The sequence below is a fragment of the Zingiber officinale genome, chromosome 4B (genome assembly GCF_018446385.1).
Source record: "Zingiber officinale cultivar Zhangliang chromosome 4B, Zo_v1.1, whole genome shotgun sequence".
NCBI lineage: Eukaryota > Viridiplantae > Streptophyta > Magnoliopsida > Zingiberales > Zingiberaceae > Zingiber > Zingiber officinale.
In genome coordinates, this window is record NC_055993.1 from 9,097,567 (window position 1) to 9,122,690 (window position 25,124).

General features: G+C 46.0%; 1 pseudogene; it reads right to left on the bottom strand.

Annotated features, from left to right (window-relative positions):
• Positions 1 to 1,286: 1,286 nt before the first annotated feature.
• LOC121974667 lies at positions 1,287 to 21,888 on the bottom strand (annotated as a pseudogene).
• Between the last annotated feature and the right edge of the window lie 3,236 nt (positions 21,889 to 25,124).

Here is a 25,124-nt window from a genome sequence, read left to right on the forward strand (position 1 = left end):
ATTCAGTTCAATTATCAAATCTACATTCGTTACATACATTTAATGCACAAAATATCTACAATTGTAGTTGATATACAATTCTTTAGTTTATTGATGAGATCAATTTAGGATTTAAGATTTAGGATTAACGGAGAAGTATGAGGTAACAAAGGGCTCACGAGGATGATGCATGAGTCTCAATAGGATTCACTTAAAATAAATAAAAGATAATTTTCTACAAATCATATCAAAAACTTTGTATCCACAAACACCAAGATAACAACAAAAGAACCTCTTCACAATTTGTGGATTGTTTGGGTGATCATGCAAACATACCTTTAGGTGGCCTCTTTCTAAAAGCTCAAAGCTTCTTCACAGTTGGTTTGAGCTTTTTAAGAAACAACAAAACAAAAACATCGAAAAAGAACAATTTTTCCTTTAATAATTTATCCTTGGTACAGATGTCTTGCAAGCAAGCAAACAAACCAACCAGGAAACAAAGTTCCTGTTCTCATCTGTTTATCAACCTTGTGGCTCACATGGCAGACAGGATTATCCACAGGATTAATGGTGTCCTCTTCCATGAATTAGTCCCAATAAATGCAATATGTGGCTTTCCTTCATCAGCAACTCTATTGCTCATCTGTCAGATAAAGCATGATATGGAACCATCGAGCTGGTCCAGCAGTTGCAGCCATTCATAAGCCTGCATTTCATGTGCTTTATACAAGCATGACAGAGACTCATGCTAGAGGGAAAGAGACAGAAAATGATATCCATATTTCTTTGGGATATACATGAAAGACTAAAGTGATAATCTTGATAATGATTTTTTTTCTAGCGATATAACTTTAACCACAAGTGATTTTCTTTTCAAAAATTTAAAATAATATAAAATGAATTTCGAAGATGAAAAAGAGCATCGTTTGGAAATGAGTGGTATGTTACATGCTGCCCTGTCCACTTCATATTTCAATATTGCAGGAGCCCCACAAGAACTCATGGTCTCTCTTTATGTCAAGTAGGACCATTTAAAACAAAATACAGATAAAAATTGTTAAAATCAAAAATAAATAAAAGAAAACGTGATTCTTTCTAATGCCAATCCATGACATGTTTCGATTTGAATTGTGACAAGCACAGATGAACCACCACGCGGCCTGCATTATAGCCCTCAGTACAAAAAAATCATTGCTCAATGTACACTCCATTTTATTTTACTTTTTAGAATTTATTTTCTGACAAATGAAAATCAAACCCCAACAAATTTTAACGAACCAAAGAGTCAGACATCAATAAGCATAATATGCTGAATCAGGGAGGAAAATTTTATAAAAAGCTCAATGTACAAGAACTGCATTAAGGGACTTAACAATAGAAGTTAAAAATTTGCATCATCCTCTACAAATTCCAAAAGATGCCTCAAAACCAGAAGCTTACCACCTTCTCCATGTTTGCTACTTACTGCTGTCGCACATTTTATTGCTCGTGTGTAGAGATGCTCAAGCTCAGGGATGCCGTAGCCTTCAGTTCGCTCCATAAACCGCTGTTTCACGGTGTCTAATTGTTCGGAAATATTTGCATCAGCAATGTTTTCGTCCGCGATTGGTTGAGTGGTGGATACCTTTGATACTTCCAGCTGTTCGTTATTCATATCATCTTCTAGTTGGACACGAGCACTTGCATCTTGATCTTCAGTTTGTGGATGAGAACTGTCCTTGATAGAATCAGGTTCAGGGGCGGTTCTTGCCTCGCTACCTGATGATGGAATGAAACGAGTTGTAGAAGGAATTCAAGAGTGAAACAAGAGTGAAACGAGATCCCTTTACCTGTATGGTCATTGTCAGGGTTTTTCTTTTGGCGCTTAACTGCTTCAAAACTTTGTGCCAGACTAACCTCCGGCTGCACATTACGGAGTCTGGCACTTGTTCTTGTAACAGCAGCTAGTTGAACAACAGGTGCTCCTGGAACGTCCAAACCTTCCATGCCATCCAAGTGCAGCGGGCCACCTTGTGATGATATTTTGTCGCAAAATGAAACTAATGCTGGATCCATTTGCGCCATCATACCTTGCATCTAAACAAAAATGACAACAACTAAACAAATTTTGAGAAAATTGTGTAGATAGAAGAGAAAAATATTATATGTATATATGTTACCACATCCAGGAGTTCATAAGCTCTGCTTACAATCCTTGCTCCATTATAGTCATCTTTATTGTATGCCTATACAAATGGAAAATAAATCAAACATAAGGAAATCTTAACAATTTGTAATGTGCAAAATTTATGGTTCTCCGAACAATATCCTGCAGCTCAGCCTGAAATCCGATTTAAGGAACTATCTCCAAGACTAAAAGGTTATCAAAACTCAAGGCCAAAATGGCCTAGTGACACCAGCAAGAAAGCACATCCTGACAAAAAATAGATACCTTAGCATTAGACGCAATGAGGTCAATGTCTTGTGAAAATGCTGCACGTGTGAGGTATTGACCACAATCAACTCGCTGCAACATAGTGGCGATATCTATTGGATTATGAACAATAGAATGATAACCAGGAGCATCTTCATCTGACACCGGATAGTGAAATGCACTGAATCGTTTATCATAGAGAATCCTGAGAGGAAAGAATAATTACAGTATACCAACATCCTATATAAAGCGTGCATGATGACACGAACCTTCCAACTTCCTTTGACTGATACTTAGCTAATCCAAATAAACATGGGTGCCGGTTCAGGATAAAAACTTAGAACAATAGCAAAAGAATGCCTGGACAACAGTACAAGATATAAGCTAAATTTACTATGTTCACGGATAAACCTTGTAGATTGGTTAGCTTCATAACTTTGTATATGCCACATAAACCATCAACCCATCAAACAGAAACAATATATATATAAACAGCATGTGTTAAAGATCAATCTAAGTTCAAAATGATGTGATTTGTAAAACCAAAGAGTTCCTCTATTTTACATAGCAATATACACTGATTTTAGTGCCTGCAGGACCCTAAATGACAATGCATACGAAGATATCTACTCATACACAAGGGATTCCTTGGTGATATGTGAACTCCTTGAAATAGAGATTTTCCCACCCCGGAGAGTGGACAAAAGGCGGGAAAACAAGTATAAAAGGATCAATTCGGAAAAGAGGGAAAGAAAGGAGGAAGAGGGAAGAAAAAGATTAGAAAGTTGGGTGGCGTTTGGTTTAGGGGTTTGGAATGAGGGAATGGATTTATTCTCAAACCTTGTATTTGGTTGATGGGAATGGAATCAAAATTTTGAAATGAAACCCAAAAACTTGGGTATGGATGAAACTCACCCCCTCTCTTGAGTTTTGATGGAATAGGAATGTGAATTAAATTTTGGACAAAAAATATCCTTAGTATATTTGTTCAATTTTTCTTTCATTTCACACCCTCTCTTCTTTTTCTCTCTCATCATATTTTTCTCTCTCCTTATTCTATCATCACACTTTCTTTTTCATCACATTCTCTATCATTTTCTTTCTATATTCTCTCATCACACACTCTCTCTCCTCATTTTCACTCTCTTCATTCTCTTCCATCACCCTTTCTCTCTCATTACACACTCTCTCCTCATTTTTTTATCATACTTTCTCTCTCAATCTCTCCTACCTTCTCTCCTCATTTACTCTCATCACACTTTCTCTCTTCATTTTTCCCATCACTCTTTCTCTCTCAACCCACTTTCTCTCTCATCATACTTTCTCTCTCCTCAACCTTTCACACTTTCTCTCCCATCATACATTCTCTCTCATCATATGTTTCTCTCACGTTCAACTTTTCCTCCTATCTAATTTTTTCTCTTATTTTTCTCTAAGGATAAAAAAGAAAATTTAGGTTCATTCCGATTGAAAATATTCAACTAACCAAATATTATTTTTAAGAATGATACCCAAGCTCATACCCATTCTCATTCCATAATACTATTGATCCGGTGATAAGGGCGGGGGACCCTAGTGGGCGGAAGGTCAACGGCGCGTGGAGGTCAAAGGTCAGGAGATTCAACCCCGAGACATAACCGAGCGGACAAAGCAGGCCGACCGACCGGGCGATGCAGGACGACCGGCCGTGAATCCCCCGAACCAAATGAAGACAACCCGACTGGGGGTCGGGTTTCCGATGCTCAAGGTAAAAAGGTTTTAAGGCTAAGCGGGATGTCCGTTCGATCGTGGCACCCGGCAACAGAGGCAGGAGCAATCTCATCCGAGCATACGACTGAGGTGGAAGTGGCACGCTCGCCGAGCGACCGAACTGCTCGGCCCTGGAACAGACAGGAATCGCAAGAGGACAAAGGAGACAGGGGATAACATCAGCCTCGAGACGTCTGCTGCCGACATGCAACAGAGTTGGCGGCCGAGCCGTACACCGGATCATACGGTGGAAGCTTCCACCGTCACATCCGGGATATGCTCGGACGATTGCGGAATGGCGCCAGAGGTACTTTTCTGACAAAGGCTCGTTAAAGTATGTTTGGGGAAGCGTGCACGCATCGGGGAGCGTGCCCGCGCTCCCCCGGGGTCCTATATAAGGACCCCAGACGTCGACGAAGGTATGCGCAAATCTCTACTGTAGCCACAGTTACGCTGCTTCTATCGTTGCTTGACTTGAGCGTCGGAGGGTCGTCGCCGGGAAACCCCTCCCGACTCAGCTTCTTTGCAGGTTCGCCGGAGATCTACACCACCAGTCGGAGACAGCAGAGCGTGTCACGTCCCCAGCGTCCGTCGACTCAGCGCTCGGGCAGGATCAAATTGGCACCGTCTGTGGGAACGCACCTGAATCCGAGCCTAGAAGATGGAAGAAGCTGGACGTCAACTTCTGGTAACGCTCTCTCCCGAGGAGCTCGAAGCACTCGTCCAAGCGCGAGCAGCAAAAATCGTGGAGTAGCAGCAGAAGGCTCAGGCCGAGCGGGCAGCGCAGCAGGCGACATCGGCCTCGGGGGGCCGAGCCCCACCCGAAGACAGGCACTTTGATGGGGGCGCCACCCGCCCCAATACCTTTTCATCGGGCTCTGTTCCAGACGCCCTCGGAAGTAGCGCAAGCCAATCAAGACAAGGGATCTTCATCGGACGAAGCACCCGTCCGGGACGTCAGAAAAGGAAAGGCGCCCCGAACAGACTCGTCACCAGAGCGGATCAACTGGCAGTTTTCAGACGTCATTCTTCGCGATCCGCTGCTGAAGCATTATGCGCCCCCCGCGATCGGGGAGTACAACGGGACAACCGACCCAGACGACCACCTGGGTAAGTTCGACAGCACCGCCACTCTGCATCAATACACAGATGGTGTGAAGTGCCGAGTGTTCCTCACCACGCTTTCGGGATCGGCACATCGGTGGTTTCGAAGACTGCCGGACGGATCCATCACAAGCTTCAAGGAATTTCGAACGACGTTCCTCCATCATTTTGCAAGCAGTAGGCGCCACCAGAAGACAAGCGTCAACCTGTTTGCCATCAAACAAGGCGCGAGAGAGTCGCTCCGAGCGTACATTCAGCGCTTCAACCAGGTGGTCATGGACATTCCAACGGTCACCTCGGAAACAATGATGAACGCGTTCACGCAAGGGCTCGTGGGCAGTGACTTCTTCCGCTCGCTCATCCGGAAGCCGCCTAGGGACTACGACCACATACTGCACAAGGCCAACGAATACATCAATGTGGAGGAAGCCCAGACGGCGAGAAGAAAAGAAGCCCTGAGTGACCAACCAGTTTCCGCCGAGCGGAAGCAGCCCATCAGTCACCAGCCACCCAGAAGACCGCGAGCTGAAGCCGCCCGTCCTCATCAACACGCTCAGCCGCACGCCGTCCTGCAAGTCGCGGCTGATCGGCCCAAGCCCAGGGGAAGGTATGGACCCCGATGTTTTGTTCACTCCATCAGTCGGCTACTCACAACACCCGCGACTGTCGGAGCCTCCCTCCCATCGCTCATCCCGCGCCGAGGAGTTACCGCCGCCGATCGCCTTCACCAGACCGGCAACATCGACAACGGAGCCCCGTTCAAAGGATAAAAAGGAGATCCCCCGAGCGACAGCATCGTCATCAGCCCGGAACTCACCATCGGGCATCACACGAGCGACCTTGACCTTCCGCTCGGGAGGAGGAAAATAGGGGCAACGCATCTCGGGAAGAGATCAACATCATCGCCGGAGGCCCGACCGGTGGAGATTCCAACAGAGCCAGAAAGGCACACGCAAGGAGCTGAGGATCCACGCGGTCGGCTGCAGCCAGGAAAGGGCGCGCGGACCCGAGATAAGCTTCGGGCCCAGGGACCTCGAAGGAGTCGAAGTCCCACACGATGATGTCTGATCGTCCGAGCGGTAATAGCTAACTATACTATTCACCGCATTTTCATTGACACAGGCAGCTCGGTCAACATAATATTCAAGAAGGCCTTCGACCAACTACAAATAGACCGAGCTGAACTCCTGCCAATGACGACCCCCCTCTACGGGTTCACGGGGAATGAAGTCTTGCCGGTCGGCCAGGTCCGGCTAGCTATCTCGTTGGACGAGGAGCCGCTCAAAAGGACAAGGACCACCACCTTCATCGTGGTCGATGCTCCTTCGGCGTAGAACGTGATCTTGGGACGACCGGCTCTCAATGAATTCCGGGCGGTCGTCTCTACCTTCTGCCAGAAGATCAAGTTCCCGGTGGAAGATCAAGTAGAGGAGGTGCGGGAAGATCAACTGGCCGCTCGAAGATGTTATGTAGAGATGGTCCAAGCCGAGGCCAAGTCCGCTCGGAAAGTACCGCGGGTCGAGGTAAATACTATAACCGAGAAACCACCTTCTTTGGTTTATGAAGAAACCGCGACGTCTTCGCTTGGTCGACCCACGAGCTGTCAGGGGTCTCGCCTAGCGTAGCGCAGCATGAACTTCACGTCCGGCCGAACGCTCGACCGGTGAAGTAAAGGAAGAGGGACTTCAGCGCGGAGCAGAATGCAATCATCCGGGCGGAGGTAGAAAAACTTCTAGAGGCAGGCCACATAAGGGAGGTGCAATTCCCGAGTTGGCTTGCGAATGTGGTTCTGGTCACCAAGCCGGGCAACAAATGGAGAGTCTGCATCGATTTCCGGGACTTGAACAAAGCATGCCCGAAGAACTTCTACCCCCTGCCCCGGATCGATCAACTGGTGGACTCCACGGCCGGGTGCTTGCTGATATGCATGCTGGATGCATACCAAGGCTACCATCAAGTGTCGCTCGTCCGAGAAGACCAAGAGAAGGTTAGCTTCGTCACGACGGACGACACCTACTGCTACAATGTAATGTCGTTCGGACTGAAGAACGCCAGAGCCACCTACTAGCGTCTGATGAACAAGGTCTTCAGGGAGCAGATCGGACGCAACTTGGAAGTGTACGTGGACGACATACTCATCAAGTCCTTCCGGGCGGCTGATCTCTACAGGGACATGGAGGAGACCTTCCAAACATTGAGGAGGTATGGCGTCAAACTTAACCCTCAGAAGTGCCTGTTCAGAGCAAAAGGCGGGCGCTTCCTGGGTTACATTGTGACCGAGCGGGGCATAGAGGCGAACCCCAGCAAGATAAAGGCATTGCAAGACATGTCGCCTCCCAGAAATCTTCGAGAAGTACAGCGTCTCACCGATCGGATAACGGCACTGTCAAGGTTTATCTCTAAGACCGCCGACCGGAGCATGTCATTTTTCAAGATTCTCCGTAAAGCCACCAAGTTTCAATGGGACGAGGAGTGCGATCGGACATTCGAGGAATTGAAGACTTACCTGAATTCCTTACCCGTGTTGGCGAAACCAGCCGTAGGTGAGCCGCTCCACATTTATTTATCTTCAACTGAGCATGTTGTGGGCTCAGCATTAGTAAGGCCGAGCGACGAGGAATAGCCAGTGTACTTTTTAAGCCATATCTTAAAGGATGCTGAGTCTCGCTACACTGGTCTTGAGAAGTTGGCTTTTGCCCTGGTCCTTGCCGCTACGAGGTCGCCCTTACTTTTTGGCGCACACCATTATTGTGATAATGAATAGCCCGCTAGCAAGGGTACTCCTAAACCCTGAAGCATCCGGACGACTCATCAAGTGAACGACGGAGCTGAGCGAATTCGACATCCAATACCAACCCCGCTCGACGATCAAAGCACAGTCCTTGGCAGATTTCGTGACCGAGGTACAAAGGCCCGAGCCCAAAGCTACATGGAAAATATATGTGGACGGATCGTCCACTCGGCTCAGAAGCGGAGTTGGGATCATGCTACTTTCGCCTCAGGGAGAGCGGATGCATTTATCCGTCCGGCTGGACTATCGGGCAACCAATAATGAGGCGGAGTACGAAGCCCTCATAGCCGGATTGCAGGCCGCACGGCATGTTGGAGTCAGTCGGGTGGTGATTCACTCGGATTCCCAGCTTGCCTGTCAGCAACTCATGGGCGCTTTTGAGATAAACAATGCAAGGCTCAGATTATACGCGGAGGCCTTTGAAAAACTCAAGACCGGCTTCACCGAGGTGGTGGTCCTGAAGATACCCCGAGCGGAGAACCAGGCGGCAGATGAGTTAGCCAAACTCGCAAGCTCAATATCGCCGGTCGTCATCCAGCAACCAATCGAGCAAGTATTTTTGGTAGCGCACGTGGACCGGATGGATGGCCTCACATTCCCGAGCGATTGGAGAACAACCATCACAGAGTTTCTGCGCTCGAGCACCACGCCGTCCGATCGGGAGGAAGCCCAGCTACTGAGGAAGAGAGCTGGCCGGTTCACGCTCATCGGAGATCAACTTTACAAAAAGGCGTTTTCCCGACCTCTGCTGAAGTGTGTCAGTTCGGAAGATGCCGAATACATTCTCCAGGAAGTGCACCAAGGATCTTGCGGAGGTCATCCGGACGGCCGGTCCTTGGCTAGGAAGATCCTGTTGGCCGGATACTTCTGGCCAACGCTACACGAGGACGCCGCTCGGACCGTCACAACGTGTCTTTCCTGTCAGAAGTACCACAGTTTCTCACATAAGCCGGCGGAAGAAATGAAAGTGTCCACAGTGTCTTGCCCGTTCGACCAGAGGGGCATGGACATCATAGGACCCTTCCCTATGGCAACCGGACAACGGAAGTTTCTATTGGTGGCAGTAGATTACTTCTCCAAGTGGGTGGAGGCCAAGCTATTGGCCAAGATAATCGAACAGATGGTCAAGAAATTCATCTGGCAGCACATCATCTGTCGGTTCGGCATCCTGCGTCGGCTCGTGTCGGACAACGGGCGGCAATTCGTCGGAAAGCAGCTCGAGGAATGGTGCAATGGATATGGCATTGAGCAGCACTTCACATCTGTGGCATATCCCCAAATCAATGGTCAAGCCAAAGTAGTCAACCGGGAGATACTCAGAATTCTTCGAGCTCGGCTCGACCACATGGGAGGAAGCTGGGTGGACGAGCTGCCGGAGGTCCTATGGGCAATCCGCACGACACCTAAGGAGGGAACGGGAGTAACACCGTTCCACCTGGTGTACGGAGGCGAGGCGGTCGTCCTAGTCGAAGTCGGCGTAGAGTCCGTCCGGATCCAAAACTACGACGAAGATAATTCCGAGCGGAGGCAGCTAGAATTGGACTTGATCGACGAGGAACGAGCCAAAGCATTCGTCCGACTGATGGCCTACCGGCAGAGAATGAAGCAGAACTACAACCGCCGCGTGATTCCCCGAGCATTCCAGGTGGGCGACTTGGTCTGGAAGAAAGTGAAGCCGGTCGGGGACGTAGACAAGCTGGAGGCGCCTTGGGCAGGACCATTCAAAGTCGTCGAGAAGCTCCGATCGGGAGCCTACTACTTGGAGGATGAGGATGGACAACGGCTAGAGAGACCATGGAGCGCAAATCACCTCCAGCCCTATCGGGCCGGATGAAAGGTGCGTCGATGTAATGTATTTCATGAATATTCCGTTCGAATGTATCATTTGGTTGTAGGAATGAAAGCTATAAGAAGAAAGCAAAGGCATGAGCATTGGGCACCAAGCGGGTAGCTGCAAGATGACGTGGCCAAGACCCCGTGCCGTTCGGCCGGGCGTATAATATCCGAGCCACTTGCTCGATGTCGAAGACCCCGTGTCGTTCGCCCGTGCGTATAATTTCCGAGCCGCATGCTCGATGTCGAAGACCCCGTGCCATTCGGCCGAGCGTATAATATCCGAGCCACATGCTCGATGTCGAATACCCCGTGTCGTTCGGTCGGGCGTATAATATCCGAGCCACAGGCTCGATGGCGAAGACCCCGTGTCGTTCGGCCGGGCGTATATTATCAGAGCTATAATCTCATTGTTGAAGACCGTCAAGCAGCGACGTTAAATCTTAGAGTCGAACCAGCGACTATAAACCCTCCGGCCTGAAGACCGTCGAGCAGCGACGTTAAATCTTAGAGTCGGACCGGCGACTATAAACCCTCTAGCTTGAAGACCGTTGAGCAGCGACGTTAAATCTTAGAGTCGGACCGGCGACTATAAACCCTCCGGCCTAAAGACCGTCGAGCAGCGACGTTAAATCTTAGAGTCGGAACGGCGACTATAAACCCTCCGGCTTGAAGACCATCGAGCAGCGACGTTAAATCTTAGAGTCGAACCGGCGATTATAAACCCCCCGGCCGGAAGACCGTCAAGCAGCGACGTTAAATTTTAGAGTCGGACCGGCTGCTATAAACCCTCCGGCTTGAAGACCGTCGAGCAGCGACGTTAAATCTTAGAGTCGAACCGGCGACTGTAAACCCCCCGGCCGGAAGACCGTCGAGCAACGACGTTAAATCTTAGAGTCGGACCGGCGACTATAAACCCCCCAGCCGGAAGACCGTCGAGCTGACGTTAAGAGTCGAGTCGGCGACTATAAACCCCTCGGCGTGAAGACCGTCGGCAATGACGTTAAATCTTAAGTCGAACCGCGATAAACCCCCGAAAGACCCGGCGTGACGTTAAATCTTAGAGTCGAACCGGTGATTATAACAGACCGTCAAGCAGCGACGTTAAATCTTAGAGTCGGACCGGCGACTATAAACCCTCCGGCTTGAAGACCGTCGAGCAGCGACGTTAAATCTTAGAGTCGGACCGGCGACTATAAACCCTCCGGCTTGAAGACCGTCGAGCAGCGACGTTAAATCTTAGAGTCGGACCGGCGACTGTAAACCCCCCAGCCGGAAGACCGTCGAGCAACGACGTTAAATCTTAGTGTCGGACCGGCGACTATAAACCCTCCGGCTTGAAAACCGTCGAGCAGCGACGTTAAATCTTAGAGTCGGACCGACGACTATAAATCCCTCGGCTTGAAGACCGTCAAACAGCGACGTTAAATCTTAGAGTCGGACAGACGACTATAAACCCCCCGGTCGGAAGATCGTCGAGCTCCGACATTAAACCCTAGAGTCGAACCGGCGACTATAAACCCCCCGGTCGGAAGACCGTCGAGCACCGACGTTGAACCCTAAAGTTGACCCGACCGGCGACTATAAACCTCCCAGTCGAGTCAGCGCCTCGCAGGAGCGCATCAACGAGTCGCTAGCGGAAATTCCATGTAAAATGGAAAGTCGTTAGACCGGGCGACGATGTTGAGAAGTTAAGAGAGACCAGGCATAGTAAGAAGTCGTTCGACCGATCGACCAAGGTAAGAAATGTCGTACGGGAGAAAGGTTAACTGGATAACGCAGTCACAAGGAGCGCCAAAAGAAGGGCTAACTGAGCAAAAGTTATATTCAACTGTTCTCCGACCGGGGGCACACTAACGAATGTTGCCCGGAAAGTATGGGCTCAAACAATAGCAACAAAAGTAAGTTTTTAATATTGGTTAATTGTCTAGAGGTGTAACACGCCGAACGGTAGACAGACGAAGAAGACGAAACAGACAAAGAACAAAGGCGCTCCTCACTCTATGGGCTCGAAGATGGACTCCGGAACAGCTTCCAGCAGGCCGGCCATGTCTTGAGGAGGGATAGAGGTATCCTCAGGGAGATGGCCCTTGGCCTTCAGGTAAATAGTTGTCGCCCGGATGGCCCCTTCGAAGGACAGAACTAGCCGATCGCTAAACTTGTCACCAAATGCGTCCGATCGAAGGTAGTTCTGTTTCATCACCTTGAAGCGGTCAGCTTCTCCGTCCTGGTATTCCTTTAGCGCCGCTCGGGAGGCGTCGAGAGCACCTTGGAGATCTTCCTTATCTGCCTGCAGTTTACCTTCAGTGGCAGATCGGCTCTCTTTCTCAGCAGATAGGAGGTCGGTCAATTCTGTAACGCGCTGCTCCAGCGCTCGGATCTGCACCTTCATCGCATCCAGATCAGCAACGACCCTATTTTTTCTGTTGGTGGCCACAGTGATCTGGTGGTCATGGGACTTGACTTGGGCTTCGAGTCCAGCTACCCTGGTTTCCAGGCCGGAAGACTTGTGTCGCTCGGTCGCTAGCAGTTTTTCTATCAAGGTCAGCTCGGACCTAAGCGTAGCATACGAGGGCCCTTCAGTCGGCGCCCCTCCAGAAATTTGGAGTTTCTTCAACTCCTCCCCCAGTTCGGCTAGACGATTGCTGACCACAATGTTCTCCACCCATTGCTGCGTTCGGATGGGATAAGGTCAGGAACCTGGTGAAGTCGTCATAATAGCGTGTTAAGAAACATACCCCGGTGGCTTGCTGCATATGGCTGTCTGCTAGCTGACCGGGAGTCATCAGGGCAACCCGAGCCCTCGCATCTTCCCACGTCTTGGCAAGCGGCCCTCGGATGGTAACTTGATGCTCGGGAGCAGTAGGCTGGTCCGTCGCCAAAAGGAACTCCTCGGTGGGAAGACGGAGGACGAAGTTGATCACTCGATGACCGCTCGGATCCGATTGGGAAGAAACGGCTCGGCTGGATGACTCGCCGAGCAACGCAGAAATAATGTCCGAGCGATTGAGCCGAAGGCGAACCCGGGACAAAGAACTAACGGGTTGCGCCCCAATTGAAGCTGCTAGCTGGTCGAGCTGGGAGGGAGTCCGATCAGACGAGATGGCCTCAGGTGCGGCGGGTAGCGGGTTGATTGCCTCTAAGGGGGCGTCGACTGGCCCAACCACCGGCTCCTCATGTGCAATGGCTGTCCGGCGCCGCTTGCGTATTATCAATGGGGAATCGCCGGCCGAGCGCTCCGCGTCCTCTGACGTAGGCTGCTGACCAGCCGAAGAGATAGCATCCCCGGCCGCTCCAGTTGCAGGGACCAGAGCGGCAGACCCTCGGGCCTCAGTGGGAGTTCCTCCGCTTTCGCCCTCATGCGAGCCGACCGGCTCGATGCCTCGATCGACCATCTCCTTAGCCACCACCGCCTCCATTTCGGCAGCTTTCAACTTCAGCCGATCAGCAACCTTGGAGCGCCACATGATGTCAACTGCATAACAGAAGAATAAATCAATTAGACCAAAAGGAAAAAGGGCAAGGAAAGTGCTTACCCATGCTGCTCGGAAGCTTCGTTCGGATCGGGCTCAAGCCAAATATGTACAACACCCCTTCGTGAAGTAGCTTGTTGATGTTGAACCTCTGGCCGGCTAATAGATTTGCCGCATGAAGATAATCCGGCTGGCTTTTGTATCTACCGAGGTCCGGCGGGCTCGGCACAGTGGTCTGCCATTGGGTGCGAAAGGATGACAGTTCGGGAAAATGAAGGAAAAAATAACTTTCCTTCCAGTGCTTATTCGAGGTCGGCATCTTATCGAAGAAGACAAGGCCGATCCACGATTGGAAGAGGAAAGTACCCCACTCGGACTGTTTGGGATAGTAGAAGTAATGGAAAATTCTGGGGACTAAGGGAATGCCGTTCAGCTTGAAAAGGATTACTACGCCGCACAGCAACCTAAAAGAGTTGGGGACAAGTTGGCCGAGCGGGATGCGGAAGTAATTACAAACCTCACAGATAAAGGAATGTAGAGGGAAGCGCAGACCGGCCACAAATTGGTCACGAAAGAAGCAAACGGTGTCGGTCGGCGGATTGTGGGGCCGATCGGAAGAGGTGGCCAAAGCTAGTCTATGGTCAGGAGGAAGTTCGAATTCGTTAAGGAAGCGTCCCGCGTCAGTCTCGTCAAACCGGCTTACCATGGTCATATACCATAGGCCGGGAGAGGGATCCGAAGGCTGCGAGGTGCTAGCCATCGTCGGAACAGTACCAAGGAAGAAAGGACCGAGGAAAGAAAAGCGAAAGGGTTGACGGAGAAGACCGAAACTATATCGAACGGATGCAAAGACCACCAGAAGGGAGAAAACGGAAGAAAGTAGAGATAGGAGAAGGCTTACTGGGAGCAAAGCGTGAAGGAGAGGGTCGGAAGTTCGTCGGAGCACCGAGGCAAGCGAACGTCGGGAAGATGGTTGCTAGAGGAATCACCAAAAACGCGAAGGCAAGAACGATAGAAGGAGGGTCAGCGTCGGCACTTCATAAACCCCGGACTCGGTCCACTACAATTGTCTGATCCAGGTCATCGAAACGAGCGTTAGCATCGGACCGTCAGATTTGAACCGACGCCTGTCCAATCAAAGCTGACGCCCCCGCCGTACGATGACGGCGGATTTGCCAAGTGGCGATCAGCTATTGGGCGGCATTTAATGAGAGTCATTACTCGCGCGTGGGCAGCTTAATGAGGATTGGCACGAATTCCGAGGAGACCCGACGACTCCGACCGCCCCCAAAACAATAGCGCAACAAGCAGCGAATGGTTTTCAAAACTACCAAGGCATGGTCATCAACTTGCCGATTGGAGGAAGGGGCCTCCTAGAGCCGATCGGAAATACACTTTCAGGAGCGGCAAAGTGAATGTCGCTCGACCAAACTCATAGTCCAGTCAATCGGACTTAGAGTCTCCTTCGACTAGACTTGAAAGGGAGACATGTGATCCGGTGATAAGGGCGGGGGACCCTAATGGGCGGAAGGTCAACGGCACGTGGAGGTCAAAGGTCAGGAGATTCAACCCCGAGACATAACCGAGCGGACAAAGCAGGCCGACCAACCGGACATTTCTGGCCGACCGACCGGGCGATGCAGGACGACCGGCCGTGAATCCCCCGAACCGAATGAAGACGACCCGACTGGGGGTCGGGTTTCCGATGCTCAAGGTAAAAAGGTTTTAAGGCCAAGCGGGATATCCGTTCGACCGTGGCACCCGGCAACAGAGGCAGGAGCAATCTCATCCGAGCATACGACCGAGGTGGAAGTGGCACGCTCGCCGAGCGACCGAACTGCTCGACCCTGGAACAGACAGGAATCACAAGAGGACAAAGGAGACAGGGGATAACATCAGCCTCGAGACGTCTGCCGCTGACATGCAGCAGAGTTGGCGGCCGAGCTGTACACCGGATCATATGGTGGAAGCTTCCACCGTCACATCCGGGATATGCTCGGACGATCGCGGAATGGCACCAGTGGTACTTTTCTGACACGGGCTCGTTAAGGTATGTTTGGGGAAGCGTGCACGCATCGGGGAGCGTGCCCGCGCTCCCCCGGGGTCCTATACAAGGACCCCAGACATCGACGAAGGTATGCGCAAATCTCTACTGTAGCCACAGTTACGCTGCTTCTCTCGTTGCCTGACTTCAGCGTCGGAGGGCCGTCGTCGGAAAACCCCTCCCAGCTCGGCTTCTTTGCAGGTTCGCCGGAGATCTACACCACCAGTCGGAGACAGCAGAGCGTGCCACGTCCCCAGTGTCCGTCGACTCAGCGCTCGGGCATGATCAACTATGATATTCATTTCGATTCCGATTCCTAGGAGAGAACTAAACGCCACCATGAGCTAGCCGCTGCCATGAATCTTGGCCAAACTGCAAGCTTGTCATAGGGGGCTACTGGTTGGGTGTTGTTGGATTGTTAGTTTGCCGGAGAGTTTGGTTAGGGATGAAAGAAAACTAGTTCTGCCCAATTTTGGATGGATGAAGAAATAAACAAAATTGATCAGCAGACAAATTTTGAATCTGTCCTTTCTCTAATTTTGTCCTTAAGTCTGAGTCAAGTAAATGGAGGAAATTATTTGATTCTCATGCAATCCATCCTTCGGGGTAAACATGGCATTAGGAAACATACCTGTTACAAACATCTCGGAGACACATCCTCAGTCTGCGAAGAGCATGCTGCTCAGCCTCTATCTTTGCCTTAAGCTCTGAGGGTTTGGGGCAATTTGCATCCTTTGGGGCCTTGGAGAGTTGAGGAAGATTAGTGGGTTCTTTCAATTTGCTTGTTGACTGATCAAGTTGGGTAGACAAAAGAGCTTCAACCACTGTATCCCAAAATTGTGACCTGTCATTTGCAGTTGGCTTGTCTACTTGATACCTATCAATAAAAAAATAATTGCCATGCTTATTAGACAAGCATAAATTCATATTATTTCACAAGTAAATATTCTGAAAATAAAAGGTACAAGTATAGATATATATATCTGTTTTGTTCAACCATGCGACATGTATGAATGGATGTCAATAAACATTTCAGAATAAAGTGTGCAATCCAGTTACACATGTTGAATCAATTAGAATTGAAGATGTCATGGGAAATAGTTATGAATAGAATTCAATATAAAGGTAAGAACCATAAAGCCAGACCCAAACAATTGGAACCAACATGGTCTGATAATGATAAGTATGCAATTTAGTCCAATTGAAGCCAAGAAATAGACCTACAAACAAACTCAATAGGTAAATTGCACAATAGTGAGCCTCAAAAATTTAAGAATAATCAACAAAAAGTACTAAGCAATTAGATTATATATGACCATGAGCAACTAAAAAGCCTAGAAGAAGAAAACCTAAGGTGCAAAGCCCTTCAATAAAGAGCCTTGGTGCAGTATACATATAACAGTATTCTTCAAAAACCATTACTTCTGCTATACATTCCAAACAATACCCATACAACAGCAATGATTCTTGGTGAACTTAGAATAATTGTCGTGTGCTTTAGATAAATTTTTCTACTAAGTAGTTAGAATGGAGAGGAGGGTTTAATAGTCATGTGTCTCTTAGGCTAATAAGAAAAGTTTAAAGCTTGTATCATCGTGGTATGAGTAACCAGACTATGTTGGTAAATTTTTTGAAAAATAGAAAACCGCAGCTACAAAATGTTAATACAGCAGAAATGAAATATTAAGATCCATATGTGAAGGTTACTAGAGAATATAAATAAAGGAATAGTGAGCACAGAACATGATTTCAGATAATTTGGATTCTCTGACACAATAATTTATTTCTTTAAGAGTTTAAAGACCGCATCTATATCCTCTACCTCTCTCTTATATAGCATTTCCTCAGCCAAAGGCAATGCTTGAAGCAAAGGTAAATGATCTAGCCCACACAGCTAGGAATCAGGATATTTAGTATTCTCTTCCTAATATCTTATTCATTGTCTCCTTTTGTCCCAACCTACTCAAATGGCAAAATAAGGAGAGGATCTTGCCTTGTGACAGGAACTGTCAACCCTGACCCACCCCAATTTCCATACCTAGCCGAAACACAATGATTGGGATTGGAAATAAAACAACTGATCACATCAAATACAACAATATCTAGGCGAAAACTAATCGGCATCAAGGAAATCTGATAAGATTGAGTATGGTCCTACCAATTATAATAAAGGGGGAGGGGAATATTTTAAAGATAAGCAGGCATACATGTTAGAGAGAGCAAAGATGGAAGTTGCATCTTCATCCATTTCTGCCAAGGGTACTAATGATGTTCCTATTAGGAGGACAGGAAGATTGGAAGGTAATTCAGCCAGAAGAGTCATCAAAACAGACTTAAGCTGCTGATCAGCCTGCAAAAGGCAAACATAACATAAGAGTGCATCTTAAACATGTTTCGTAAATCAGTAAATTCAGATTTTTAAGGCGTATGTGCTCACTGTTTCCCACCAAATATGGAACTGTGGTAAGTAAAGTATAGAAGGTGTAGTTCTTCTTGCTTCACTGAATATATGCACCAAAGCCTCTTCTGGTGTCTTGGCACTAGGATCCGATAGTAGAGATGGAAGTCCAAGAGAATGAACAGGAAATTTTTCCAACTCATGTAGAACAGCAGGTCCAACATGATCCTGTAAGGCTAAAACAGGTTTAGCAACAGAGTTCAGCGTGACCTACAACTTACTAATTAAAAACCTACATTTACTAATAAAGAAACTCAGAAATTTATACCAATCCAGCACTTTCACCCCCACATATCAAAAGACGAGGCCTATAGACAAGAGGAATTGCAGAGCCATATGAAAGAACAGAGAGCTTGCTGGCATCTAAAGTTGAAAGGAAAGGAAATATATCAGACAGACATTCTATAATCCTAAGAAGATGCCTTTGTAAACAAGGAGCAATGATTGAGGACAATGGCCTGGAGTGTACAATAGATCCTCTGTGTGCTGCGGGAGTAATTGTGGACATGGCTTCTATAAAGTGATGCCTTTCAACCCTAATGCTATCAACATCGATTACAAATTTGTCGTCACTAGTATACACTTGAGGGTACTTCTCTCGGAAAGAACGGATAGCAGCTTCTGTGCAGAGAGATTTCAGATCAGCTCCACAATAGCCCACACAACTAGCTGCAAGTTCCATCTTTAGCTCCTTTGATGGAGGTTCCTTCCATTTGCGTGTATGAATCGTCAATATTTCAGCTCGTGCCTCAAAACCAGGTAAAGGAAAAACAAATTCACGGTCAAAACGTCCTGGGCGGCGCAAAGCTCCATCAATGGCATCAATTCTGTTGGTTGCACCTATCAGCACAACTTGTCCACGAGAATCAAGCCCATCCATAAGAGCCAGTAATGTTGAAACAATTGAATTGTGAATTTGCTCCTGCTTGCTGGATCTAACTGGAGCAAGGCCATCAATCTCATCAAAGAAAATAATTGAAGGTTGATTCTTTTGAGCTTCTTCAAAAAGCAGTTTCAGCTGTCTTTCTGCCTCACCAACCCATTTGCTGAGAACATCAGCTCCCTTGCGCATATAAAAGCTGACTTTCTGGCCAGCCTTAGAAGCAGCACATGCTAATGCTCTAGCAATCAAAGTTTTCCCGGTGCCTGGAGGACCACAAAGAAGAACACCCCTTGGAGGAGTTATGTGATAGTTGGTAAAGAAGTCAGGATATAGCAAAGGAAAGAACACCATTTCCTTTAACGCATCAATGTACTCTGATAGACCTCCGATGTCTTCAAAACTCACACTTTCATCTACTTGCAACGGCTGAATGTCTGCCCCTCCCTTTGAGCTTTGTCCAGCTGTTTGAATACCTTGAGTTAACGAGCTAATATTGTCGCCATGATAACCCCATCCAGATGCAGCAACATTTAATCCCCAAGCTGTTGAGCCATGCATCTCTAGACCACCCATGGGCCAAGGTGTCCCACTTCTGTTTCGTAACCATTGAGTAGATGGACCTTCATTCATTTCATCCACAAGAAGAGAATCATCTGAATCGTCAGGTAATGACATCCGATGACGTCTATGAACTCGAGGTCCTCCTTTTCTTAGATATCTATTACTCTTAGAACTCACACCCTGATGAAGTGATTTTCGAGGGGATTGGGATTTTTGTTTTCCTTCCTTTTCAGGAATAAGCCTACGAACCTCTGCACGGTTCCGCAAGTCGTATCGCTTCCTTCCATCCTGTTCTTCTTCACCCTCTTCATCATCCCCATCTTCTGCTACTTGATCTCCCACATCTTCATATTCTGCTACATCATCTCCCAGATCACCATCCTCTTCATTGACAGCATCCTCATCCACATCATTTCCATTTTCTGTCTCATCTTCGGTCATTTGGTCTTCAGAGCTGTCTTGACCTTCCTCTGATTCTTGATATGGTTGTGCTCTTCTCCCATTGAGAGACCTTCTAGGTCGCAATCCCTCACGACGAGGAAGGGAGTTGGTTATTGCAATCTTTTCCCTCCTGAGCGAGGCTGAGACTCTGTCATGGCGAACATTATGCTCTGTCTTGTTCTTTGAAGATCGATACCTGGGAGCCTAGGAGAATAAGAAACAATAGGAAATTAAATTATCAAAATTAAAAAGAAAATGCAAATTGCAATATGCATTTCAAATGGCTAATGGAAGATGCTAATACACAAATATGTAGTTGCATATACAGGTAACTTCAGTACCATTAAATCATCATCTTCTGATGCAGAGGTATCTGTGTCATAATCTTCTAAATTTATAGACATCTTTCTTTTTCTTGTGGAACGGCGTAAATTTGTTACAATAGACTGCACAAACAACAAAAAGAAATTAGAGCAACAAAGATACTTGATCAAATATTAAAAAAAAAAAAAAAAAGTAGAACAGGCTGATAGACAACTATTTTGGTTCAATTACCTGGAGCTTATAAGACCTTTCAAATTTATGCAGGGTTCTAGTCTCAAATCATTTGAATCTGTTTTAATTACATTAAATAGAATTGTGTGTCTCCCTTTACCCCTTCCTTCTTTCAAGTCTAGTCAATTTATATTGTGACCTTCTGTTCTTTAGCTTTTTAATTGCTTCCCTATCGTTGAGATAGAGTCATGAAGACATTTTCCTGTCTCTTTAAACAAAACTATTGAATGAATTTTCAATCAAAGAAACTACAGAATCAGGTATATTATCTATGAATCTTCAGTTATGATGACTTTTCATTTGTATTCATAGTCATTCAGAAGACTCCAAATAATACTTTAATGGATGTTGACATCCGCAAATGTTGAACTTCTTATCTTCCAATTTCCAACTGTCAATCTAGAGAATTTGAACCACGTATCTTTCAGATGTTAACATGATTACACTAAGAATTTCTTCAGAAGTCTAAGAAAGTGCTTTTAATGTGGTATCAATTACTTCAATAGAAAAAACAGTCACCACATAGTTTTCCCTCTAAGATGCAGTGAGAATACCATGCCGTTTCTCCTCTGAGATGAAATGTGAATACCATATATCATAATCTAAACAAAGGTCAAGAAGCAAAAAATTTAGTCTCCGGTATCTATTAGCATGCCTTTCAATGTCAAGCCTTCCAAGTCAATTAGCATGAATATGTAGCAGGCTAATAAAGTGTAAGACAAGCATGATCCTACTTGCACATTTCAATAATGCCATCTAAAGGAATGTAATGTAGGTTCTATGAAAATTTTCTCTCGCATGACAAGAAAAAAAAAAGTAAGTTATAAACTCAATGTGTTTTCAGTAACCATCTTCCCTTGCATGCACATATAAAAGTTGTGCAACGCCATGCAGCGGTTCTAATTTCCCATTTTGAAGTGCAGTATCAGCTTAGAAGTCATATGTATTTGAAGCAACGCCAAAGCTCTTACATTTGAAGATGGCATCTTAATAGAGCGATTTCTAGGCCTCAGCACTTCTTCACAATCTGGGAAGCTGCGGTCCTCCTCTTGGACTTGATCCTCTTCCTAATCATAGGCTTGTAGTACAAGTAAGGCCGGCCAAAGTACTTAGGCCGTCGCCGGAGCCGGTCACTGGTCCGCAGGGGCGTGATCGACGTCCCATCTCTTTTGGAATCCATGACAGACCACCACTTCAGCTACAGTTCCGACATTAGTAACCACACTGCTGCAGCAACCGAAGCCCCAAACGAAGGCGCATGCCAAACCCTAGCAGGAAACAAACAGAAGCTCAAAGACTCTCCTTCTAGCAAACAAGCATCCCAACATACAAATGAAGACCCAGAGCAGCTAGTTACTTGGGTGGTCAAAAAAGCATCTTTTGTGTGTTTCCAACCAGAACCCCGAACGGGACAGCAAAAAAAACTAAACGGTGCGAGTAGTATCAAACGGAACTCAAACCTCAAGATCCGCAGCCGAACACAACGACTTGGCTACGAGAGTGGAGCAAGGGGGCGAACGGGAGAAGACGACCGAGCGAGAGGCGGCGAACCAGAGAACGCAGCGCCATCGGAAGCGGGGCGCAACGAAGGATTTGTTGGATCCCAAGTCACGTGCGGAGCGCGTGCAGAACGGTGAGATTAGCCGGAGAACGCTAAGCGCTCGTACGGAACGAACTCGACCGTGGGATCTCGATCCATCGGTGCTAAGCAAGAGTTAACGACCGATAGCTGGGTTTTACGGGTTTTGTGGTCAAACTGTTGACTTGTTTTGCAAACTGTGTGATATAATACAGAAATTCTCCAATACTAAAATAATAAAAAATATATATATAATATTAAAAAAAAGACGTTAATTTACTTATTAACATCTGTCGAAAATCACTTTCCTGAGCTTGCATGCCCATAAAGTAAATGTGTATACACGTCATAAAGAGTAATATCCTACTCACGCAGGAGTAATCAAAAAGTGCAAGATTAATTTCCAATATCCATGCATGCATATAAACCACAACATCCAGAAATTTTCCTTCCTTTCTGCCTTGGAATTGGAAGAGATAATATAAATTAGGACTACGGTCTGTAAAGCTAAAATTGATCGTTAAGCACAGTGGAGTGTGACTTAGAATAGACTCAGAGTGATTTAGAACAGACTCAGATGGATCGACACATCATTAACTTGTCGTTAAACCCTCACCTTCTATACCCACAAGGAATTAACTAGTCCGCGATATGTACTTAATCATCACATTTACTCACTTAGCACAAATTAATTAATGGTTGATTTCCTTGTCGATCACTATTTAATTAGAGGCAAGTTAAGCTTTAGTTCCATAATGCCATGGAGAGATATAGGAAGAGGAGGCGGCAAGTGCTGCTGCCATCAAGCCTCATCTTCTTCTACATGGTAATGGCACTACTTCTAAGCTTGCTCCTGTTAAGCCTCAAATGGCTTCCTTATTTCTTCTCTGTAACTCTCATGGTGTCCGCCATGGTTGGGCCCAAATGCCTCTTTCTCATGTGCATCTTCATCGTCGTCTTCCTGGTCAGTGATTCGAAGTTCTCGAGGTTTTCTTCAACCACAGTAATGGATGATTACATGGAGTACATTATCAATATCAACTACTGCACGAAGGCTTTGCATGATGATGATGCTGAGGAGGAGGAGGAGGAGGATTTGGTTGAATTGAACAGAAGGTCAGAGGATCTAATTGCAAGAGTCAACCAGCAATGGAGGCTTGAAGCAAGAAGTCTATTGCTTGGTTATCATCAAAGATGTCGAAAGGGAGAAATATGCGAAACATGACAAACAAAGTCTTGCATGCTTCATATAATACATACTTGAGAAGAGTCGTGATTTTAAGATCAGTTTATATATATGTAGTGATGAGTCTTGACGAACTTGTATCTGTTGATCTGTGTTATAGGTGCTGAAACTTGATAACACAGTGAAGTACACCTAATTCAAAGAAGACTTGAGCATGGGCATGCATGCTACTTGATTACAGCAAACGCATGTGAGTTATTGTATCAATTAAAGAGAATGAGCATGCATGGCTATGCAGCTAGGCAGCTAGCAAAAGGAACCCTTGACATCCTCAGCAGCATCGGCGGCGGAAAGGAGGCACCTTTTTCCCTCCACTGTTGTAGGCAGCGGACTGCAAGTGGCTGTAGCTGGGAAGGATGGGCCAAGGGATAAGCTTTGCGCCAAAGTGGGGCTCGAACAAGAACCAGCATACCAAAGTCGAGGGAAGAGGTAGGAGGACGAGGATGCGCACCTTCTGCGCCGCCAAGATCTTCCGGTTCACCCGGGAACTAGGCCAAGAATCCCACAGGGAGACTGTTGAATTAAACAAAATTCAAGAGCTAGTCAAATTATAAATTGATTTCAAACGTTCTCTTCTAAGTTTCAATTTCATCTCAGGAATCTCTTCACTTCATGCATACATTCATGAATTTATTTTTTCTGTAAAGCTACTTGCTATCACTAAAAAAAACCAATGGATTAGGGATAAAATTTAGGAACAAATAATTTTCATCCCAAATCGCCAACAAATCTAGCAACAAAAATAAAATTCGTCCCAAAGTAGCAACGAATTTTGCAACAAAATAATTTCATCCCAGAATTAGCAACAAATAAAATTTTATCACAAATTTTATTGTAGTTTGGCAACAAAATTTAATTTTCGTTTCAAATTCTGCAACAAATAAAATATTCGATGGTACTTTTGCAACGAAAATGAGATTCGTTGCAAATTATGTGACAAACTAATAATTCATTGCATATTTTATGACAAATTTAAAATTAGTCGTAGAAATTTAATATTTTAATAAAGCCAAATCTAAGACAAATTCAGGATTCGTCTCAGGTTTAGGGACAAATCAGTGGATTCGTCCCTAAATCTGGAATGAATACAGGATTCATTCCAGAATTGAAAAAATAAAAAAAATAAATCGGAAGCCCTAAATATGGATCTAAAGATATCAAAATCTTATTAAATAAATTGCTATGCGTTCGTACTTTCCTCCTGATGATAAAAATATCCTCATCCAGAATTTTAACCTAATATATTTCACGTGTTGATTTTTTAACATGAATTAGGTCAAATTCAGGTTAAAAAAATCATCACATGAAATATATTATGTTTAAATTATAAATGAGATATTTTTTATGATCGGGAAAAAATTATGAATGCATAAAAACTTATTTCATGAAATTATGATATCTGTAGATCCATATTTAGTGAAACGTATATAGTTTACTATTTGTCACGCCCCGAGGGTATACTTGTTCATAAAATCGGATGGTGCCCCTAGTGACAATATAGGAAATAGATATCAAACCAATTCAAGCTAACATAAAAATACCGATGTAATATAACAACACAAAGTCACAAAATAATAATACATGTATGTATGCATGTACATGTGAACATACTCAAAATCTGATACAGAAATAAACTGCAACCATAAACAACAAGAACAGTAATATAAAGCAACTCAACGGAAGCCCAACTCGAGCGGGACTGGCAACTAGGACCTCTGAGCAACACAACACCTTCTCTATCAGCTAACTTGAAAGTTAAGGGAAAAGGAAAAGGTAGTGAGTACAATCACTCAATGAGTAGAAGAAAATAGTGTATGTATAATATATTAATAGGAGATCAAAGGATGCAGTCTTAGGTAAAATACTTACTAACCAACGCAGGTGTCCTAATATAATTACTAGTTAACCAAAAGTATAATCAATAATATAACACCTCACTAACCTGCTAAAATGAGTATAACCAACAAATTGGGAGTACATACAATCCATCCAAACCTACATGAACAAATATATGA